The sequence below is a fragment of the Acinonyx jubatus genome, chromosome A2 (assembly GCF_027475565.1).
Source record: "Acinonyx jubatus isolate Ajub_Pintada_27869175 chromosome A2, VMU_Ajub_asm_v1.0, whole genome shotgun sequence".
NCBI lineage: Eukaryota > Metazoa > Chordata > Mammalia > Carnivora > Felidae > Acinonyx > Acinonyx jubatus.
The window spans coordinates 26,418,835-26,443,575 of NC_069383.1; the positions used below are offsets into that span (position 1 = coordinate 26,418,835).

The 24,741-nt window shown below is 35.9% G+C and overlaps 1 long non-coding RNA gene across 1 annotated transcript in view; it reads left to right on the forward strand.

Annotated features, from left to right (window-relative positions):
- Positions 1-24,741, forward strand: part of LOC113604133 (uncharacterized) — a 114,641-nt gene that overhangs the window by 20,796 nt on the left and 69,104 nt on the right. The window contains exon 2 of the long non-coding RNA XR_003425976.2: positions 1,658-1,732. This is a non-coding gene — a long non-coding RNA (uncharacterized LOC113604133). The remainder of the gene's footprint in view (positions 1-1,657; positions 1,733-24,741) is intronic.

Below are 24,741 nucleotides of genomic sequence, written 5' to 3' on the forward strand. Positions count from 1 at the left end.
TTAAGGAGGCTGTATACAGATGAACCCCAACTTATGATAGTTTAACCTATGATTTATTTGTCTTCATGATGGTGCAAAAACAATAAGCATTCAGTAGGAACTGTACTTTGAATTTTGACCTTTTCCTGTGCTAGTGTTATGTGGGAGAGTCCTCTCTCGTGATGCTGGACAATGGCAGCCACAGCTCTCGGTCAGCCACGTGATCACGAGGGTAAATAACAATTATACTTAAACCATTCTGTGCCTGTACAACCATTCTATTTTTCACTTTCAGCACAGTATTCAGTAAATTACATGAAATATTCAATACTTTATTAGAAAATAGGTTTTGTGTTAGGTGATTTTGCCCAACTAGTAGGCTAATATAAGTGTTCTGAGCATGTGTAAGGTAGGCTAAGCTAGGCCATGATGTTTGCTACATTAGATGTCTTAAATGCATTTTTGATTTATGGTATTTCCAATTTATGATAGGCTTACCAGGATGTAACCCCATCATAAATTGAGGGAGATCTATATATAAATCTGAGACTGCCTAAATATGTTCTTTAAAATTTTCAGACCCATTGCAGTTGTAAAATCAACTCTTTCTTGCTGATGGAAACACTTAGTTTATCAATTAACTTTATAATAATTGCCCTTACTGCTGTAAAAGTGAAGATTCAGTAAATAATGACCCAAGAACAGATGCCAGGGAATGTACTGATTTTTCCAAACTGATTTCTTTGATTCAGTCAGCATCTACTAATTAGACTGTGTAAATAAATTCTAAAAATCTAATGTCAACAAAATTGGATACTATACTACTTTCAGCTTGTATTTTTTGGAAAAACAGTTGTCCTAAAACAGTGATGAATTTGACTGCTTTTATAAAAAAAATGGGTTAATTTAGGCATACACCTATGTAGTGGGGGAAAAAAAAAGCCATAAAGATACAATTTATCTTTGTCAAAATCCATTATGACCCAATGTAAAATATGGGTCATATGTAATGTAAATGATGTAAATAATATGTTATCTTAAAATCATTAGTAAATTCTTGATCAAACACTGATGTGCCAAAAATTTGCTATCTTTCTACCTTTCTGTTATCACTTTTGAATATTTTATCACAAATAACACTTAGAAAGAAATAATAGGAGTCCAATTAGAATTTTTAAACAAAAATTTAGTATTTACTGAGTATCTACTATATTTCTGGCAGTGTATTAATTTTTCATATGTATTATTTATTAAATGTATGGTATTATTCATATCTTGTTTGAATGCCAAGATTAGACTGAGAAAGCTAATTGGCATACTCAGAGTCACACAGATGTAAGTATAGTAAGTCATGAAGATAGAGTTCGGACCCAGTGTATCTTATTCAGAAATTTGTTTAACTAACTTCTGTACTTTGCCACTTCCTTTAGCATTGTTCAAAAATACACTTTCTTAAACATTGAAAATTTTCAGTTTGCTCTGTTAGTACATTAAAATGCAATCCTTGCCATATTATGTCATTATAAAAATTATAAAAAATTGGCTATAGTAGTAATAGCAGCTAAAAGTTACTGAGCAATTAATAGGTGCCAGCCAGGTTCTGCACTATGTGTTTCAATATGCACTATTTAACTTCCATTCGAAGAAGTAAGTAATTGTTTCTGTACCCACATTACAGACGAAAAAACGAAGCTCTGAGGAGACACATATGTTACACACAACTGGCAGTAGCAGAGATGTGATCCAAACCCAGGTATGTCTGATTCTAAAGCTATTTACCAGTATAATGTTTATATGAAGTTACATATAATTTAATAATTCTTATGATGAGAAAAATATATTGTAAGAACTGAGAGTAATTTTCAGACTTGAAATAATCTAAATAACGTGACAGGTAATTGCTACTAAACCAAAATTCTTCAAACCAAAATTCTATGGACTTCATGTTTGTGCCCAACTCAAGGTTCAGACTAAGGAAATTTCAGAGTTTTAAGATGCTCTTAGATAGCTAGAATGATCCAATACTTTGGAATTTTGCTCATCTATAAATGTGTGGGTACAGAATTATATATAGCTACATATTTCATACTACTCTAGATAATTGAGCTATGATACTCAACTGAATTGGTGTGTCCTTTGCTTTCCTGTTTTATCACCCAGGCTCTGCGCTGACAGCAGGGATCCCCATGCAGGGCTCAAACTCAGGAACCACAAAATCGTGACCTGAGTCAAAGTTGCTTAACCAACTGAGCCACCCAGACTTTTTAATACAAAACTTATGAGGGTCTGTTGGCTCACTCTAGAAAGTAGCTTAGTGTAATGGTTAAGAAAGGGAACCTGGAGCCAGACAGCCTGGGTTCAGACTTCTTTCTAAGTATGTGATTTTACTTAACTTTCTTAACCTATTTGTGTCTGAGCTTTGTCATCTGTAAAATTAGGATGATACTAATGTGTTTCACAGAGGATTGCTATAAGACTGAAATGAGTAAAATGTGAAAAATATGTAGAATAATGTCTGGGACAAAGTAAGAGCTGTATAACTATTTGCTAAATAAATAAATGAAAATAAAGCCTTCACCAGTAAGCCTAATTGGAAGTATTTTCTCTGTTTGCTGATGTGTTTGATTCATCTCTTAAGGCACTAACCACTTTGCCTACTCTTATAATTATCTACTTGCATACCTTTTTCCTGATAGTAGGTTTTAAGCTTCTTGAGAAGAGAGATTATTTCTTTTATTGCCTCAGGACTGTTCAATAAGACTCCTATGTAAGTGAATCAGTGATTCTCTAGAGCCAGGCAAGTGATTTCCTTCCATTTCCTTCCATCTGAGAGAATATTGCTGATGTCAACCTTAAAAGTAAAATGGCCAGTTATTTTTCTAGCAGAATGATTTTGTTTGGGAATAGCAGAGAAATTGCAGTTAGGGACATGCAAGCTGTGGTGAACCATAGGCAAGCACAAATAGACAAAGGGGAGGTCAGCTTTTATTAGGTTTTAGGAGGAAATTGGAGAGGGTTGCTTTGAACACAAGGTCACTGGAGAAGAACAAGAGTTTGAGGTATGGCAATCTCTGGTTGGCTGTGAGCAGTGGTTAGTGAGTTGTTGCTGTAACAGAGAGGGATCTTCCTACTTTTTCCAAAAAGCAGTAGATGAAATTTCTATGTGAAAAATGTCATCCCTTGTCAAGATAATTCTTATCTTTCTTCCTGCTGGCTATGCAGGCTACAGCAATGGAACCTGCATGAGAGCTCCCCCTTCAGCACTTCTCAAATCCATTTTATTTTTTAATTTTGAGAGAGAGAGAGAGAGGGAGAGAGAGAGAATCCGAAGCAGGCTCTGCGCCATCAGCATAGAACCTGACACAGGGCATGATCTCATTGACCATGAGATCATGATCTAACCCAAACATCAAGAGTTGGATGCTTAATTGACTGAGCCACCCAGGCACCCCTTCTCAAATCCATTGTAAATGAAATTTCTTTTATTTTCACACTGATGATTATAGCACCATTACACCATTTGTCACACTGACATGGCAGTTAACACTGGTAGAAATTGTTACCTTCTGATATGATCACTTGGTGCCCTCTATGTATGTGGTAGGCAAAACAATATCCCTACAAAGTTGTCTGTGTGCTGATCCCCAGAATCTATGGATACATTACTTGACTGGGCAAAGAGAACACTGCAGATGTGACTAAATTAAGAATTTTGAGATAGAGAAATTATTCTGGATTTTCCAAGTGAGCCCAGTATAATCACAAGTGTCCTTATAAGATGGAGACAATGGAGGCAGAGGTCATTGTGGTGCCATTATTAGGGATGGGGAGGGGGGAGCATGAGCCAGGAGATATGGATAGCTTTTAGAAGCTAGGACAGGAAAGGAATGGATTTTCCCTTAGAATCTCCAAAAAGAATACAGCCCTGCTGACAGGTCATTTTCAAGACTTCTTACTTCCAGAACTGTCAGTCAAATTTTGTTATATTAAGTTTGTGTTATTTTAAATCACGAAGTTTGTGGTTATGGCAGCCACAGGAAACTAATAAAATCTATTTCCATGAGTGAAAGATAATGAAACAAAGATAGTAATAAGGGAAGAAGGAAGAAATGAAGGAAGGAAAGAGGAGGAATGCTTTACTAGAGATAACATTTCTGTGGCTGATATGAATAAAAGGGCCAAAAACAAAATAGAGAGAATTAAGCAAATTATCATGGGCAGAAACTAAGCTGAAATGTTGGGAACAAAATTTCAAACAAATACATTAATTATTTTATTGAAAGTTGGTAGACATTTATATGAAAATTACTTTATCACGAGCAAGTTATTGTAAGAAAAAAAGATACTACCTTAATACCTAAATTCACTTAAAAATGATGGCATCACAAACCAAGTACAGAGTTTCTTTTAAAAACCCAGTCTTAGAGGCACTGGGTGGCTCAGACAGTTAAGCATCCAACTTCAGCTCAGGTCATGATCTCAGGTTTGTAGGTTCAGGCCCCACATCGGGCTCTGTACTGACAGCTCAGGGCCTGGAGCCTGTTTCAGAATCTGTGTCTCCCTCTCTTTCTGCCCCTCCCCTGCTTGCACTCTGTCTCTCTCTCTGTCTCTCAAAAATAAACAGACATTAAAAACAAATTTAAATTTTTTTTTAATGTTTTATTTATTTTTCAGAGAGAGAGAGAGACACAGAGTGCAAGCAGGAGAGGGGCAGAGACAGAGGGAGACACAGAGTCTGAAGCAGGCTCCAGGCCCTGAGCTGTCAGCACAGAGCCTGATGCGGGGCTCCAACTCACAAACCATGAGATCATGACCTGAGCCAAAGTTGGACACCTAACCAACTGAGCCACCCAGGCGCCCCCATTAAAAACAAAGTTTTAAAAAATTGAAAAAAAAAAAAGTCTTGAGTGGGGAGGCATCTGGGAGGCTCAGTTGGTTAAGTATGTGACTCTTGATTTTGGCTCAGGTCATGATCTCATGGTTCGTGAGATCAAGCCCAACATTGGGCTCAACTCTAACAGTGGCAGAGCCTACCTGGGATTCTCTCTGTCCTTGTCTCAAACCTTCTCTTGCTTACGTTCTCTCTCTCTCAAAAAATAAACAGGGGCGCCTGGGTGGCTCAGTCGGTTAAGCGTCCGACTTCAGCTCAGGTCACGATCTCGCGGTCCGTGAGTTCAAGCCCCGCGTCGGGCTCTGGGCGGATGGCTCAGAGCCTGGAGCCTGCTTCCAATTCTGTGTCTCCCTCTCTCTCTGCCCCTCCCCCATTCATGCTCTGTCTCTCTCTGTCTCAAAAATAAATAAACATTAAAAAAAATTTAATAAATAAACAAACAAACATTAAAAAAAAATACAGCCAGTCTTGGAAATGGTGAGTAAAATTTTTTAAACTTATTCTCTCAGCAGTGATATTTAATTGTCTCCACTCATTCCTTCCTTCTCTTGCCTTTCATCTTGTCTCCCTGATTCTACTTCCAACCAAAAGCAGTTGTGTTTAGGGTAGTAGTGAAGGGAGAGTAAACAGAAGGGCAATAGTGGGGATGATACTGTCAGTCTCATTTTTAAAAAGAGACTGCAGAAGTGCTGAACAGAAGCTTTAATAGCATCCCTGGCAGTAACCACCCCTGTTCCCTGTGTATTTTGAATCAGATTTAATTTGAATTAAATAGAAATAAAACTCTTTACCATTGCACCCTAATGACTGTAATTTTCTCTCAAGCTGTTACTTACAGACACAGTATGCTGCACCTTGAAAAGAACATTCTTATCCTTTTTTATTGAGTCTGAAGGCTAATACCTTTATTTTTAAAAGTAGTCTATTTTTGAAGGATGAACTTAAATATTGTGAATTATTATGACACATAGGCCCTTCTGGATTTTTCACAAAAAGAGTAATTCCCAACTTAGTTGTCTTTATTTTTTTACCATAATTCTAGCCAGCCCAATGATACCACCCAGTTTGTCTTTTTTAGGGTTATAATACTCTGTCAGAAGCTCTATGGGAAGCATTTAACTTACCACATAGCTGTAACCCTGATTGCCAGAGCCAAAATGTCTCCAATATGACTTCAAGTACTTCAAGTCTCTGGTGCCAGATGGCATGCAGATTGGTCCCTTTCACAGATACAGATGACACTGTGCCCAGAGTTTGTTAGAGTGTCTACATCTACTCCTGCTGGGAATATAATTTGGTAGAAAAACTCTTTGGCCTACCTGCCAGTGATAACAGAAAATATAGATAGACAGACTCATTTCCAGATGACAGCTTTAAAATACACACCCTTCTCTGTTATCAGAATAACAAAGTACCAAAATTGAAAAATGCAGATAAACATGTATCTTGAAGCTGGATGGAAGAAGAAAGTTATTAAAAAAGTAAAATTTTTAGTAGTAGGCTAAACAGAAATTTCACTGAATGAGAGATCTAATATGTCATCTCCTTTTTCCCTCATTGTAAAAACTACCAAGGAGAAAAACAAGCTGTTCAGAATAAATGGAGTAGGGGAACCTCTTTGCATCTATGTATCATGACTTTGATATCCAAGAGGCTGCAATGAGTGGAAGGAATATCAATATTAATACAAGTTCCCTGAGCTAGGTAATAGTTATTAGAATGAATAACTGAATCTAGATGCTATATTCTATAAGTTTTCTATATTATATCCTATAAGTTTTCCATTTTTTTTTATATCTGACAATTATATACAGTTTTAAAGACTTTTGTTCCAATTCTACCTCATGGAATGGTGGAGTAGGATTATTTTTGTTTTTGTTTTTGTTTTTTTTTTAATTTTTTTTTTTCAACGTTTATTTATTTTTGGGACAGAGAGAGACAGAGCATGAACGGGGGAGGGGCAGAGAGAGAGGGAGACAGAATCGGAAACAGGCTCCAGGCTCTGAGCCATCCGCCCAGAGCCCGACGCGGGGCTTGAACTCACGGACCGCGAGATCGTGACCTGGCTGAAGTCGGACGCTTAACCGACTGCGCCACCCAGGCGCCCCATTTTTTTTCTGTTTTTAGGCACTTTTAAATCATCCAATAACCTGATTAATCAATTGATCATATTTCAAAAATTTTAACCTATTTAGGAAGATAAATCTGCTTTAAAATTAAATTATTCTACAGCTGAAATAAAAGGTTCAAATTATGATTTAAATTTGCTATATGAGTATCCTCTTTGTTAGAAAAATGTATAAAGTTGGGGGTATTTTATATACTCCAACATCATCTTGGGAATGAGAAGTAAGCTATATAGATGCTTAATGTATATTTTCTGGGTTTTTTTTTTATTATATAGATATGCTGGACTTCAGTCTTTAACATGGGCAAATAAAACCATATAGTATTTTGCTTTTACCAGAGTTTTACAACTTGATAGCTTGTCAAATTAGTGATATACTGCCAAAATATTTTTAGAAATCATCCTAGAAAAAACCCAACAACTATATCCTATACATAAGCCAGTAGATCCGTTTGTAGGCATTTCTTTGTAGAACTGATATGCTAAGTGTGAATTTGAGGTAAAATATTTAGTATTTAGGAAAGAATAAACAATGACTGTTGCATGTAAACCCTAAAAGAAATGTCAAAGAAGAAGTAAACTCAATAAAAGGATATTATATTTAAACATTCATAAGCAAACACAGTGTTCTTTTATTTAAGAGTAAAATACTGCATCAATGATGCAAATGATGTACAGCAAATAAAGTACGTTTTTTTAAACAGCAAAACTGATCTAATGTAATATGTCATGATTAAGCAAAGGGTTAAAGGGTTAAACTATTTGCCAAAGTTCTACTGATGAATGAAGTAGAAAAACTGAGATTTGAAACTAATTCTGTGTAACTTAAGGCAAATTATTTGATCTCATGGTAAGGCTGTGGGAACTCTTACAGCTCCTGGAGGAGCTGATTGACTCATGGTAGGTACTCAATGACTTTTAGCTATGATGATGATGTCGGTGGTGATTAGTATTAGAGATATCTAATAACAAATCTGTAACAAATTATCTTGTCCATTTGACGTCAATGTACCATTCTTCCCATTTCAAAATGTCCTGGTTTTAATGGGCTTATAAAATATTCACTGATTGTTTTCTTCTTCAGCTGTTATACCTGTTTTTTACTTTCTCTGCTTCATTACCACGCATATTTTGCTGACTTGTGGACTGCCTGTGATGCTGGATGAATGTCCAGTTACTGCCTTTCTCATTAGGACTTGGACAACTCTGGCTGCAAATACTTGTAAACTTATATTGTACCTTTACTTTCTATGTCTTCTTACTTTTATTTCTCATTTTAGTGTCCTCTGTTTCAGTAGAGCATAGTTTTGATGCACGGTCTCTTTATTGCTGTCTGGTGAAAACTGACTTTTGCTAAGTCCATCCTTCATTCTCATCAACTCATCTTATAACTGAGAGCTATACTCATGAGTTTATGAATATAAAAGAGAGGGTCGTTACTAATCTAAAGCAAACAAATTGATTTTGTATCAAAAATTGCATAATAGAGACTTACTGTTCTCCAGTTTGCGTGCTCTCTTGCAAAGAGCCATCATTAATGTAAAGCAAGTTCAGGACATGATGCTTGCTTTCAAGAATTTGGAATAACTAATTCGATTCTTTCACTCTATCAGAGTTACAGTGTTACTTCACTGCTGCCATCACCATCTGCAGAAATGCTAGAATATTAGAAAAAAATGAGGAAAACCAATGTGGAAAAAGCAGTTAAAAACAAAAGTAGAATTTATTTTTTTTTAGGTAGTATGTTTTGCTCGTTATATAAACAGAACTGATCCCGTGTAGCAGGGATCCCAGTTGTCATTTGATTATAAGGCATTGATTTGTAGTGAATGCAATTGTATGTAGGAGTCCCAGCGCCCCTTTTCCCACCCATCTTCTGCCATCTCAAGAAAACCGGCACTTATGCATTCTGTCAAAAACTGAGAATAGGGTCTCCATTGTTTTTGCACCATCAATTTATAATTAATATAGAAGAGTATTTTTATCTCTCACGCTGTGTCCCTCTCCATCATCCATTGTAGTCTCTTACTATATTCAAATCTGAGGCATATAGAGGCAGCTATAGTAAACCAGTAGCTGTCAGTTTTTCTGTGCCTCTTAAAATCATATAATTATGATTCAGATCCTCTACAGCTCATAGTAAAGTCCCTCACATCTATATTGTCATTTAAACAAATAAAAATTTATGGACTGTAATGTAAGGTTGGGAAGAAATTTCAACCAGTAATGTAAACCTTATGGGAAAAATCTGTTTTGAACAGTTATTTCTGGGGAATAGGATATACACTTTAACTTTTTTCTATTGCCTTAAAGTAGTAAATGCAAAACATTTGAAAGTAGTGATACTTGTAGTTTGACTATTTCATTATTGTTGTTTTTAGTTTTGAGAAAACACTTTAAATAAGGGGCCTTTGTGAAGTACAGTGACAGTCACGATCCTTCACTGCATCCTCACTTTGATCTTGACATTTTGTTCTAGATTTCCTTTCAGTGAGATGATACTATGTAAACAAAAACGTAACAAAATCTGAAGGCTATGTGCTTATGGGAGGAAAAGGATGGCAGGGATAGTGAAAGGTTAAGGGGGAAACATAAATAATTAAAGTAAAATCTTGTAATGAAAATGACATGTCATAAACTAAGATATAAAATTTATTAACTTCATGCACCAGAAATTCAAATGAATAAGTAAATATATACCTTGAGGTGGATAAAGATAACACTGAAACAAAAACAGGCAGGACTGACAATACCAACATGTAAGGGTCAGACCACCCTTACCAAGTGTTCAAACCTTGACCATGATGACATAGGCATCTGATATACTAAGCCTCCCCCTAAAAATAGATCAGTGATGCATGCCTGCCATCAAATTGAAATGTGGGCATTTTTGCCTACTCAATGTGTTTATTTTATTAGTGTTTTTTATAATTAAAAAAATATATGTTACTTAAGTTAAAATCAGGTTTCAACTACCAAAAACTTTCAATAAGATGTTTTAAACATTTGATGCTATTTATAATATTTAATTTCAAAAGCTGAAAACATAACATGTATCTTTTTTTAAAAAGCATGTATTTTTGATAATTTAACAGAGATTCATAAATTAGCACGTCTACTTTTACTATTATATTTTTATATTGTTAGTGCTAAATCGATTTCAAAATTTCAAGACTGATAAATTCCAGAATAGGTTATCCATCAAACAATGAACATGGTTTTTGAGAATGACAAGAATAAAAGAAAAACACCATTATTGTTAGTAATAAATACAGTGAAAACAAAAAAAAAAAAAAGAAGGAAGGAAAAGAGAAGAAGGCAGGACAAAAGGAGGGAAGAAAGAAAGGAAGGAGAGGAAAAAAACCACATAGATAACCAAAAACTTTACTTCTGCGGTAAGGCGTAAGTAAGAAGCTTTACTTTAAACCCTGAAAAAATATGACACATCCAGGTTACAAATGCAAGAACGTCTACACCTGAATCATACAGCAATTGACCCTGCACTTGAGGAAACCTCGATATCTAAAGGCCAAAATGCCTATTCCATGTTTCCATTTAATTGGACTAAATATATTTGAAATTTTAACAAGCCATACTAATTACCCTGTTGCATGTCTACCATGGGCATACTGTGACTTTAAATGTTTACATATTTTATGTATGAGGATGGAATTACCATTACCATTATTTTTATAAAAAGAAAATCAAGCCCTGCAAAATTATATAAATTCCCAAAGTTCTCAATGGGAGGAAATTTTGAGGACGATTAGAGACTGGTCTCAAATCAAGCCATTCAATGCTAGACCTTGTGCTCTTTACTGCTATGATATTGTTCTGGAAATTATGTTCCTTTTAGCTTCACTGACCTCCTTTCACGGCTTTAACTGGAATATATCATTACAGCAGGCACACAAACGTAAAAATGCTACATCTCTACTCCTCAGTGACCTGACAGCTTAAAATTTGATGTAATTCAGGTGTAATTACTTAGGCTTTTCTCCTAAATGATACTTATTCTAAAACCTAATGTGTTGAAAATAATGTGACAGACCAAAGTTCTCCAAATATACATGAATATTATGTTGTAGAAGAATCATGGTAGCATTTAAATTTGACTATTATCTGTTTTTTTCTAATAGAGTATCCTGAATAGGAGATAATCAAAAAGAATAATTGCTGAATGACTGGATTTGAGAATTTTCCACCTGTGAAAGCTGAATTCTGATTTCATACAGTGTTAGCTACCCTCAAGATACACTAATAATGTATGAACCTAAGAGAGTACTTTCTCATGGTTCTTTCATTCTGTAGTTTGTCTCTAACAATGGAGACATGGGACATATTATGGAAGAGGTGGCAGTAACCCTAAGGGTCATCAGAAGAGACCACATCTGTAACTACCAAACATACATGTTCCTCCAAATATGGGATACAAGTCCCTTTATTCTAACTTGGGTCCTCCATTTCTTTTTAAGGTATTAATTTCTCTTCTTTTGAGACTCCAGGACTCCTTATAGTCAAAATCCCAGGCTTGTTTGGTTTCTGTTGATCTTCTTTGCAGGAAATAGCAAGAAGATGGATGGTCAGTGTATGAATATTTGAGCAAACCGAATTTCACTCTTTGAAATTCTGTTACAACCAGGAAAAGAGAGTTATATTTTTTATAATAGTGAGGAAGAAAAAAAGTTGATTAGTTGCTAACTTAAACATATTAAACACCATTGCTTTATGAAATAATCTCATTCATCTGAAAATTAGTGGAAGGGTTGCAAAAACATGGCAATGTGGGAGAACCCAGTTTTCCTGTTCTCCAGAAAAGATCAACTATCCATGAACATAAACAACTCTGGGAGACCTGTAGAGTCCACTCAGAAAGTGTTAGCCATACAGTGGGAAAAACTGAAAATATCACATAGAAGAGAAGGAAGACTTCAGTTTGCCTGTAGCATCTCATCCCTGAAGCCAGGAATGTTGGACAACAAGAAGGAACTTACGTGCCAGGTGGAATGAGCTCTTCTTGCCAGGAAAGGAAAAACAGAGTGAGCAAGCACCTTCTCCAGCCTCTTGGGGCACTGCATGAAGATCTCGCTGTGTTTTCACCCCACCCAGATCAGCAAAACTAAGATGTCTAGAGCTGGGAACAAGGAAGAATAGTAGAGGCTGTTACTAGAAGACACACAGCAGGAGCTATTGCAGTTAACAGAGACCTGGATTAAAGTCTTAAAACCCAAGACCTAAAACCATAAAACTCCTAGAAAATAACATAGGGAAAAAGCCCCTTGACAATTTTCAGGATATGATACCAATAGCACAAGCAACAAATGAAAAAATAAACAATTGTGACTACATGAAACTGAAAATCTCTGCACAGCAAAAGAAACCGACAAAATTAAAAGACAACCTATGGAATGGGAAGAGATACTTGCAAATTATAGCTGATAAAGGGTCAATATCCAAAATACATAAAGAACACATATAGTTCCATAGCAAAACAAAACAAAGCAAAAAAAAAAAAAAACAATTTAAAAATGGGCAGTGGAACTGAATGGACATTTTCCCAAACAGCTACATGAAAAGATGCTTGACATCACTAATCATTAGGAAGCAAATCCAAACCACAATGAGATATCACTTCACATGTGTCAGAGTGCCAATCATCAAAAAGATAAATGTCTTTATGGTCGAGGGTGTGGAGAGTGTTGTAGAGGGTGTGGAGAAAAGGGAATGCCTATAATGGTGTTGATGGGAATGTAAATTGGTGCACCCACTATGGAAAACAGTATGGAGGTTCTTAAAAAAATTAAAAGTAGAACTACCATAAAATCCAGCAATCCCACTTCTGGGTACATATCCAAAGGAAATGAAAACAGGATCTTAAAGAGGTATCTGCGTCACTATGTTCATTCCAGCATCATTCACAATAGCCAAGATTGAGAAACAACCAAAGGGTCCATCAATGATGAATGCATAAAGAAGATGCATATATAATGTGGAATATTGTTTGGTTATGAGAAATGCTGCATTTTGCTTGGATGAACCTTGATGGCATTATGATAAGTGAGGTAAGTCAGACAGATAAAGACAAATACTGTATGATTTCATGACTATGTGGAATTGAAAAAGCTGAACTTAGAGAAACAAAGTAGAAAAGTGGTTATCAGGGGCATAGTGATAGGGGAAAGTGAGAGATACTGGTCAAAAGGTACCAACTTCCAGTTATAAGATTAACAAGTTCTGGGATTCTAATATGCAGCATGGTGATTATAGCTAGTAATACTGTCCTATATACTTGACACTTGCTAAGAGAATATATCTTAATTGTTCTCAACACACACACACACACACACACACACACACAAAAGGTATGAGGGTGGAAGTGTTAGTTAATGCTATGGTGGCAATCATTTTGTAATATATATAAATGTATCAAATTAATACATTGTACACCACACAATGTTATATATTAATTATTTCTCAGTAAAGCTAGAAAAATAGTCAGAAGTGGATAAATAATTATTAGTGGAAGATTTTAGGAGTATTTTGCAATTATTAATCAATTTTTTATGCCATCATATTATTTTCTTGAAAATAGGAGAATCAGTAAGAAGTGTATTGCCTTTTTAAGGGCGTAACTAAAAATATAACACTGCCTCATTGCCTTAGCTTGTAGCCCAGCCTGTTATTAGAAAAATAATAACTACAATGCAGAATTGAATCTGTGCTTAAACATGAAACATTCTAGGGGGGGCTGGGTGGCTCACTCAGTTAATCATCCAGCTCTTGGTTTCAGCTCAGGTCATGATCTCATGGTTTTGTGAGTTCCAGCCCACATCTGGCTCCATGCTGACAGTGTGGAGCCTGCTTGGAATTCTCTGTCTCCCTCTCTCTCTGCCCCTCCCCCCTTGCGCTGTTTCTGTCTCTCTCAAAATAAATAAATACACTTAAAAAAAAAACATGAAACATTCTGTCATGTGATACTATCAATTGAATATAGATTAATCAACTTTCTTGAAGTATGAGAGATCTCTATTGGAACGTATTGTTTTTGTCATGATGTTTAAGTTAGATGTCTCAATGCCAGTTTCACTGAAACCTCATCAACATGGCTGCTAAAATCCTGTATTTCTTCTTTATACTAAATTCAACTCTAGAGAAAATTAATAATTTCCTGCCTACTTACAGGCATATAAAACTTAGAAACTAACTTGAGTCAATAAACATCCAAAACAGAACTACAGTTTAAGGAAACATTTTAAGGGAGTGTCTTATCTCAGTTTTTAAGGAAAAAGATACGAGCAAAAGCATATTTGAGAGTTGTTATTAGACTGGAATCGAAGGTTCCTGTGTCATAGCCACCTTTAACTTCTACTCATCACTTGCTGATAGAACTGGGAACTAATTTCCTCAAATTCCTTTTCAATGTATGGTGTTGGGTTAGGGTTTGTCAACGAGAAGAGTTTAGATGAAATTTAGAAGCCATTACGACTGGAAGCCAAGACGCTAGTAGCCAAGGCACCCTCCAGAAATCTCCCTCTTTGTGGTAGCGGCACCCAAATGTAGCAGCTTCCTAGCCTTCTCCACGAGCTTCACCTTCTTCACCTGCTCCGGTTTGAAGACCACTCCAGACCTTTCTCCAACATGGACTTCACATTCCTCTATTAAACTCTTCCCTGAAAAATTGTAGTGCCTTTTTGTTCCCCTTGAGTATATCAAAATTAATAAGTTTTTTGATGCCAGCAGTGTTTCTGTGGGGACAGACTTAAGGTTGGGAATGTGATCAATTAGATTTAAAGAGATTAATGATCCTATTGCCAGTGTGGTATTTAGGATACAATGAAGGTCAATATTTATAAAAATATTTGAGATAACAGAAGGTCCTTGGGGTCCAAGACTTAAGGAGGTAGGAATGCTGGAGCAGATTTTGCACGTCACCCGTTTTCTTACTGCCTAACTAGATCACCTGCGAGGATCCAGAGAACAATCCCTTCAGCACAACTTTGAGAGATATATTTGATATATTTGAGTATTATCCCACCTAGGGCTGCCATAACAAATCACCACAAATGTGGTGGTTTGAAACAACAAAAACTTACTCCTCCATAGTTATGGAGGCTAGAAATCTAAAACCAAACTGTTGACAGTGCTGTGCCCCTCTGAAAGCAGTAGGGAAGGATCCTTCCTTCCCTCTTCTAGTTTCTAATAATTACGTGGTAGCCTTTCAAGGTGTGCTGTGTGCTTTCTTCTGGACTTGTGAGTAATTAACTTCTCTATTTCAGTTTCTTTTGTGGTCTGTTGTTAGCCTGCGACCTAACCATCCAGCACCTTTTGCTCCACTTGACAAATGTGAATTTAACAAAGTCATAACAACTTGTTAGGAAGATTTTCATACTAATAAACCCTTTCCTTTCTCCTTGTATCATGCAGCATAGAGGATGTAATAAATATTTGATGATATGAATTCTAGAACTTTTATATTGTGAAATAACTTGCTACATTCTATATAAAGTTTGTCATATCTTCAGTACATATTATATAGGAGGGTTTTTAAAAAAGAAAATCTTTTAGTATTTTATTGCACCAATATGTGACATACCATGGACAAATCATGTCCACTAAAACAGGCACTAATAAAGTATAATATAGAGGATCAAATTCAGTCACCTGTCTGGTTTTTGTAAACAAAGTTTGTCGAAGCACAACCACACCCATTCTTTTATATTTTGTTCATGGCTGCTTTCACATTATAATGGAAGGTTTGAATAGCTTCAACAGAATATGACCCACAAATCTGAAAACACTTATTATGTAACTCTTTACTGGAAAAAATGCCCTATTCTGCATTAAAATATAATTGGGTATAATAACACACCCCTTTATACATGGTCTGCATTTAACATATGTGCTAGTATTTTACAGTCATTAAAATCAAAACAGGGCTCCATTATGGCTTTCTTTTTTCATTTTCAAGAGATTGTAAATTTGCTTTTGGAATTGATTTGTCATTGTCTCCCAGTCTTCATCTAATTACTATGGTTCAGACAGTAGTTGTAGATAAATGTTTGTTGAATACTTATTCAGTTCGTTCATTTAGTCAGAAATTTGTCAGCTGTAATGTTGTAGGTAAATGTTTGCTGAATACTTATTCAGTTCGTTCATTTAATCAGAAATTTGTCAGCTCTAATATATGGTTGAAATGTTAGTATTAATTATATACTGAAGTGTTAATTATAGTTTTGAAACCATACCATTAAAACTAGCATAAGCGTATTAATTGCAAATATTCTTGATGAATCTGTTGATAAAAATGTGAGGGTAGAAGCTGTTAAGTCAAGAAGAGTCTTGGTGCTAGTGAAATAAAACCAAAGATACTAGCTTACTTACAAACAGGGATTTGAGGCAAGAACTATTGGGAAAGTGGAAGAGAACACATCTTCAGACACCTGGGACTGTTCCCTTGAAACAGAACCATCACCTAGAGCAAGATATCCAAGGGACAAAATAATAAGAATTCAGGTGAGATACTACAAATGAGAAAAGTTTTCAATAGAAACACTGGTGAAATTAAAAGCTCGAGATAAATGGAGAGAAACAAAGGGGAAAACATGAGTTAACCCTAATTGTGCCATGTTTCCAGCCTAGAAAAAAACAGGCTGAAAATATTAGACTGACTTCCCTTATCTGTCTTTTAATGTGTTGGTTTTCAGTACGGATTTATTGATTCTAAGCCTTTGGAAGTGTACAAATTTGGATTTGTAGTTTAAGAGACAACAGTCATGGTGGTAATCATACAGGTTTAAGAATCACTGAACTAAGGTAGGAATGAGTTAAAATTCTATCACAAAAAAATGGAGTTTGGTACCAAGCCTCTCTTGTCCGGGAGTCTGACATTCTCCTGGTGAGTTTAATTCTGACAACTCTTCTCTCATGTTTCCCTTGGTTTGAATTCTTGTCTTAGTAATCCATTTGATGTTTGGTCCATTGTGGGTCCTTGTTTTGCTTTTGTCTTTTATGTTTTCTCCTCATAAACTTTCCAATTTCTAGGTGCTATGGCAGCAGGGCCATTTTTGGCTGCAGATAAACTCTGACAGAGGCTGTTGGCATGGGTTCTGAGTAATTTCTGTCTTTGAGTTTCCCTGTCATTAACCTACTCCTTCTTTTTGCTGTTTATTCTTGTTTTCCATGCCCGTTAGGTTATGTTTTGTAGAAATGGCTCATTCTCCCAAGAATCACCACAAATATATCTGGGTCCCTCACAGACTTAATTTATATAATCTCATCTGACAACTGCCAAGCCCACCCTTTCCTCCCTTTATCCTGTAACAGTTGACCCAAAACTTGTTACTATTCTACCTGGAACTCTAATTCCAGTTGAAAAGAACTATTGATTATTCAAATGCCACTAATTAATGTTCCTAAGTGTGTCCTATATTTTGATAGAAGCATAAACAAAGTAATGAAAGAATAATTATTTTTGCCTGCTAAGGGAAAATTCACAGAGAAGGTGACATTTGACCTGGTTCTTAAAGGAGATTGACAATAACAATACCAAAAATTTGAGGAAGGATCTTTTAAATAGAATGGTAGAAAGATCAAAATGAAGTAAATATAAAAGTCACAGAAGTTCATGGCACATCTATGAACATCAACAAATAAGATAAAATGGTAGAGGTAAAAGAAGAAAAGAGTGGATTGCAACCACATTAAAAGCCATGCAAATAAATTTTAAAGTGTTCAAAGCACAGTAAATAGCTAGCAACACAAGTTGATTTGGGAAATGACATCATGTTTTCATTTTGGAAGGTGACTAGAAAAGAAAGATAATTTTTAATATTATTATACTTCAAACAGTTCTCACCCCTTCATCCTGGGTTATTCTGTTTTTGTTCTTTTAGTAGTCACCTCTTCCCCATCAGTTAACATAGGTAATGGCTTAAGGCTCTTTAATTTATTGACCTCACACTGGCATTCCAAAATTTTCTTGTTGATTTCTCATTATGAGAACATTATGCTCAGAAATAGAGTTGTGAGAGCTATATATCTGAAATTTTATCATAAATATTCTAATATGTATTCTTCATCTGTCTGTTAATTTTCTGTTGCTGGTTCTTTTCTGATCATTACATATCTTGATTTGAGGTGACTCAATAAGGGGCAGATACCTGCTCAAGAATAGTCTTGGAAGGAGATAAAAGAGTGTGGCAAGTATGAGGAATCTGGCCATTACTCAAAGTGGTATTCTCTAATGTGCTCACATGCACTTTATTACTTTCTTCAACTCAGGGGGTGTATTTCCCTTCTTTTTTAAAAATTTATTTAAATTCTAGTTAGCTAACATAGTGTAGTATTGGTTTCAGGAGTAGAATTAGTGATTCATCACTTACATATAATGCCTAGTGCTCATCTCAACAAGTGCCCTCCTTAATGCCCATCACCCATTTAGCCCATCCCTCCACTCAACACCCCTTCAGCAACCCTGTTTGTTCTCTGTATTTTAAGAGTCTCTTATGGTTTGCCTCTCTCTCTGTTTTTATCTTATTTTTCCTTCCCTTCCCCTATGTTCATCTGTTGTGTTTCTTGAATTCCACATATAAGATGTCATGAGTCATATTGCTATCCCTTACATCACAAACCTCTGATTTAGAGTTATCTCTTTTCAGTTGATTCTGATCAGTGGCCAATATTCCTCCCCTTCCACAATTCCAAAAAACTGTTCTCTCCTAAGAACAAAGGGAATAGGAGGACAGAGATTGGAGTTAGGCTTCACAAACCAGGGAATTCCTGGAACTAGCAGAACCTGGAAGAGGCTAGGAAGGATCTTTCCCTAGAAGATTTGAGAGGAGCATGGCCCTACCAACACCTTGATTTAGCATTGTTAGTCTTAGGAACTGTAAGAGAATATGTTTCTACTGTTTTAAACCACCACTCTGTGGTATCTTGTTACGACAGTCTTAGGAAACTAATGGACCCTCTATCTATCCGTTCTCCCATGAAAAATCTTATGTGTCCTGGATCCAGATAAAATTTCATTTCTTTGGTAGAGATTTTTCTGAGTCCACCAATACATGGATACTGAATTTCTCTAGCCTGTGTACTTTCACCATCTCTTTAAACACTCTTGACCCAAATGAATTACTTTGTAATATTTTTATATATTTGCATGTTGGCCTGTATTCTGAACTCCCTGTTCTTTTGTGGGTTAAATAGTGTTATAAGATCCAGATATTTTTCATCCAACTTTGATTAATATTAGAGTTGATACCTGAGGCCACAAATGTCAAGCTAATATTTAGTGATAAAACTTTAATGACACTATTTAAGAAGCTGTTCACACAAGTGCTTTTGATCATGCAAAGCAATGGATTATCTATTACTCTCATTTACAAAGAAAGATAATGAAGCCTATCAAATATTTACATGGCAGTTACCATGAAATAAGAGAAATCTATACCTAATCTGTATCTTTATTCTTAATATTTTTTTTCTAAAAAGAGACAAAGATCTTTTCCATATTATTTTAAAAATTGAATACTTCCAGGGTCAATTAACTTGTAACCTTGAGGTTTTTAATGTTTCTTTTAGGAAAGAACTTTTAGGATTACGGAAAGCTGTTCATTTGAAATGATGACCTTTGGCAACAGGTTGATTGTCTCACCACTCCTATGAAAATATCCTGCTGATTCTGACCTCATTCATCTGGTTCTGATTAACTCAACTATTCTAAAGATGTATTAGAGTTCTCCAGAGAAAAAGAGCCAATAGGTTATATATAGATATGTAGAAAGAGATTTATTGTGAGATACTGGCTTACACATGATGGCAGCTGAGAAGTTCCATGAAACACCTAGAAATAATGTTTTACCAGTGAACTGGGCAGCCCTTAGCTCTGTCAAGCTGACATGTAAAATTAAACGTTAGCTAAGGACTATTAGTGTTTCATAATGTTTTGTTTTCCAAGTAAGATAAACAATGGCTGACAAATTCAGCTTTAAAACAGTAGTGAACTGTGATTTTCATCATATTGTAAAGTTTGTAGAATAGCGTGCACCTGAGTCATAACTGGGTTTTTAGCAAATATATTCTGAATGAATGTAGAAATAGCCATAAGGATACAAGAAAAAGGTCTGGTTAAAAGGAAAGACCATTATTTTTTGGACAAGTAGAAATATATTTAAATTGCTGGGCAATGATTTAATTTTTGTTTGGTATTTATAACTCATACCTGTATACTTAAGTGTTTTTTGCTGCCAAAATGTTGACCCAACATTAGAGGGTGAAAATATATTTGAGTCTTTCAATAATCTAAGAGAAGCTGTTAAAATTTAGAATATGAAGGATGGCAAATTCTTCTACTTTTGAAGCCTGATTCTCTATGATGAGTATTAATCCAGTCTCAGACTATGCAGCTACTAAATTTAGTAGATGGGTGAGGGAAAAATCAGTCTAGATATTCATCAAAATATCCATTCAGGACTCATTTTGATCGTAAATGGCAGAAATCCAACTGGAATGCACTTACTCAGTGGAATTTATGGCTTACCTAACCAGACTAGGAATCACAACGCATTAGCTATTCCCAGAAATAACTGAGAACAGGGATTTGAAAGGTGTTGCTCATTCTGTACACCTTCATCTTGGAATTTTTTCTCACCATTCAGACTTCTAACAGCTGACTAGCTAATTCTCCTTGGCATTGGCAGCTCTCAGGGTAGTATACATTCATTTTTGCTGTGCCAGGGTCATTGCACATCATACTTCAGTCCTCACATTTAAAATGTCATAGCGGTGGGGCACCTGGGTGGCTCAGTCAGTTAAGCATACGAGTTCGCCTCAGGTCATGATCTCGCAGTTTGTGAGTTTGAGCCCCGCATTGAGCTCTGTGCTGACAGCTCGGAGCCTGGAACCTGCTTCGGGTTCTGTGTCTCTCCCTCTCTCTGCCCCTCCCATGCTCATGCTCTGTCTCTGTTTCTCAATAATAACTAAACGTTAAAAAAAAATTTTTTAATAAATAAAATGTCATAGAATACACTCATTAATCTGATTTTGCACAAGTGTCCCAAAATACCATTAGAGTTCTCAGATAGAATGACTGCAATGCCCTCTACAACAACATGGTTGGTGTCAAGAGAGGAACAACCCCCTCCCCCAAATAAGAGGGTGCTATGCTATTCCTAGGTCAACAATTAAGCGAATTTGTTCATTTGAGTTTATTAGCCAGAAAACGTTATCATTTAACAGAAGGAAAACTAATCTATTAGACTTTATACAATTCCAAGTAACATGGAGTGATCAAAAAAATGAAAAGGTGTGTGTGGAGGGGGTGGGGGTGGAGAATTCTATGTCTTGCTGATTCTGTAAAGAAGTATTTTTGTTTCTTTTTGTGTTTGTTGGTGTTTAGAAAATAGATGCCAGAGATCTCCTAATAAAAGAATACTTAAATACTTTAGGGTGCCCAATACCTTCAATGGACTTCTGGAAATGTAGGGAAAATCCTAGTACATGAATGTTAAGTATTCATGTATTCTTCAATGTGGGTTGACTCCTATGTACCTGAGGAGGTCATCTCCATCATGGTGTGTACATCTTGGGACAAAGATATGTACAGAATTGTACAGACTTGTACAGTGACTTCACCTGCCTGGTTATCTAAGGCAACAGAGTCAATGCTGATAATTAATTGCGTGACAGTTCTTGCAGCCAGATTATCTCATATTTCAATGTTTTCTATGCGTAAATAGGCCATTATAAATTATAAAACAATATAACTTTTATGGAGAGACCACTAGCCACTGAAATAAAAAGTTTATTTCAGAATGAATATAATATCCATATAAAATAGAATAGAAAGGAAAATTGACTAAGATTTATAAAGAATTCTACAAGCAGAGACGCTGTGATATGTCCTTAAACCCTATGTATTCCACTATATTTAACTTTTTCATTTTCGTAAAAAAAAATGTACCATTTTAATCATTATTGAGTGTACACTTCAGTAGTGATAAGTATATTCGCATTGTTGTGTAAACGGATCTCTAGACTATTTAGCTTTCGAATCTGGTAGGATTATGGCTCTGGAAAATTAGAATTGTGTTTTTCAATTTTGGGGTGAGCCTAAAAAAATTCAGCAGGCATTTTTTTCTCAGGTATGATCCCAACTGTGATACTTCTCTTGTGTATTTTTATAACTCAACCCCTTCCTCCGTTGCTGTGAATATCAGCAATGAAAACTGAAAATTAGAACTGAAAAGGGACATGCTCTAAGGAGGTTTAATTCTGAGTTTGTAAGATCAAGTGGTAAGTAAAGGAGCAGAAAAGAGGGAGTGTTTTGGTTGATGAGAGAAGTTAATAAAGCAGAGTTCTTGATTTTTACAGTTTGTTGTATTCTGTCCCAAAGTGATAGGCAGGATGTACTGCTACTTCAGATCCTCTATTTTGAAAAAAGCACACCAGTGTTTATAACGTCATGGATAAACTGATGCAAGTGAATTTTTATTTTCTCAAACACCCCTTCTTGGTTTGAGGTATCCTCATTGCCAACAGATTTAATTCATATCAGAAGGGCAGCCTTGAATGGCTCCTCTCAAAAAACACAAAAGGTGGAGTTGTATGTACATTGTTCCAGTCAAGACTTAAGACTGTCTCTCAATGCAGAAGTAAGCTTGTCACTAGAAGCCACAGACAGATCATAGGTCAACAGCTTTCATATCATTTGTACTTAATGGGACCTCTTACACAGATTTGAAGGAGTCAGAAACATCCTCTCAAGTCGGGAGTTTCTGTCTTATTTATATGGCATACGTTAACTCAGAAAGAAAAGACAAAGATTTACCTCTTCTTGAGAAAAAGCAGAGAAGCCAGTAGCCAGGTTTTAGAAATCATTTTTATTGAGCTAAATTTATACACAATGAACTTTTCTAACCTAATTGTACCATTTTCTGAGTGTCGACAGATGTATGCGATCATGTAGTCACCACCGAAATCATGACTGTTTCCATCATCCCCAGAAGATCTGCCCCTTGTGCCTTTTGGCAGTCCTGCCACCTACTGTCTTTGGGCAGCCACCCACTTGCTTTCTGTCACTGGTTTTGCCTCTTCTAGAATTTTAGATGAACGGAATCCCTTCACTACAAAATCTTTCGCATCAGCTTTTCATTTAGCCTAATGCCTTTGAGATTCATCCATATCATGTGTGTACCGGTAGGTTGTTTAACTAGTGTTATTTTATATAGACTCTTAAATACAGAGAACAAACAGGGTTGCTGGAGGGTTGCTGGTGGGGGGTGGGCTAAATGGATGATGGGCATTAAGGAGGGTACTTGTTGAGATGAGCACTGGGTGTTATACGTAAGTGATGAAACACTAAATTCTCCTGAAACCATTATTACACTATATGTCAACTAACTTGGGTTTAAATAAAATTAAAAAAATAGAAATACTCCATTTGTTGATTCATTTAGCATTCACCAGCCAGTGAATGCTGAGACATTTGGGTTGTCTCCAGTATTTGTTTCTGATGAAGAAAGCTATCATGGAAATCTCAACACAGGTCTTTATATGGACATGTCTTTTTATTTTTCAGCTAATCTAAGAGTCAACTGATGGGTCAGATAGTGTGTGCACATATACATACCTTTACATGAAAATGCCAAACTGTTTTAAAAAGTGGCTGTAACATTTTGCATTTTTAGAAGCAGTGTATGAGAGCTTCAATTGCTACAGATAGTCATCAACATTTAGTATAATCAGCCACATTCATTTTAGCCATTGTAGTGTGTTTGCACTGTAATCTCATGGTTTTAATTTGCATTTTCCTAATGGCTATTTTTATGTGCTTATTTTCCATATGTATATCTCCTTTGGTAAAATTTTGTCCAAATGTTTTGCCCAATTTTTATCAGAATGTATGTCTTACTAAAACTTTTTGAGTTGCGAAATATTTTTACATGTCCTAAATTTTATCCTACATATATTTTGCAAATACTTTGTCCTGGTCAATGACTTGCCTTTTAATTTTCTTAATAGTGCCTCTTTTGGCACTTCTTGACATTTAAAAATTTTATTTTTAAGTAAATTTATATATACACACTGTGGCTATCTATAATTTATATTCAGGTTCCTCTAGTTTTAACATTTTACATAACCATGGTATATTTATTAAACGTAGGAGAATAGGGGCACCTGAGTGGCTCAGTCAGTTAAGCTTCCAACTCATAATCATGCAGTTCATGAGTTCCAGACCCACATTGGGCTCTGTGCTGACAGCTCAGAGCCTGGAGCCTGCTTCAGATTCCGTGTCTCCCTCTCTCTCTCTGCCCCTCCCCTGCTTATTCTCCCTCCCACTCTTGCTCTCTCTCTCTCTCTCTCTCTCTGTCAAAAATACATATTAAAAAAGAAGTAAAATTAGGAGAATAACGGGCTCTTAACGGAGGGTTGGTAAACAATGGTCTTGAAGTAGTTAAGAAAATACTGAACACTATGTATCCACTGACCCTGATCCAGAAGAGAGGCAGAAAAATGAATGTCAATCACTTGAGAAGGTTTCTAGGAACATAATACGCTAGTAAGAGTATCAGGTTTTTTCTGTTACAATGAAAAAAAAAAGGTAGAAGAAGGCTCTCAGTAAATGCAAAGGATCCAATGGGTGTTACTGACAAAAGAATGGTATTACAGTGGGCATCAGATTTGATAAGCAAAGATGAACAAAGATGAGTAAAAGCAGATACTAACCAGAGAGAATGGAGAAAGA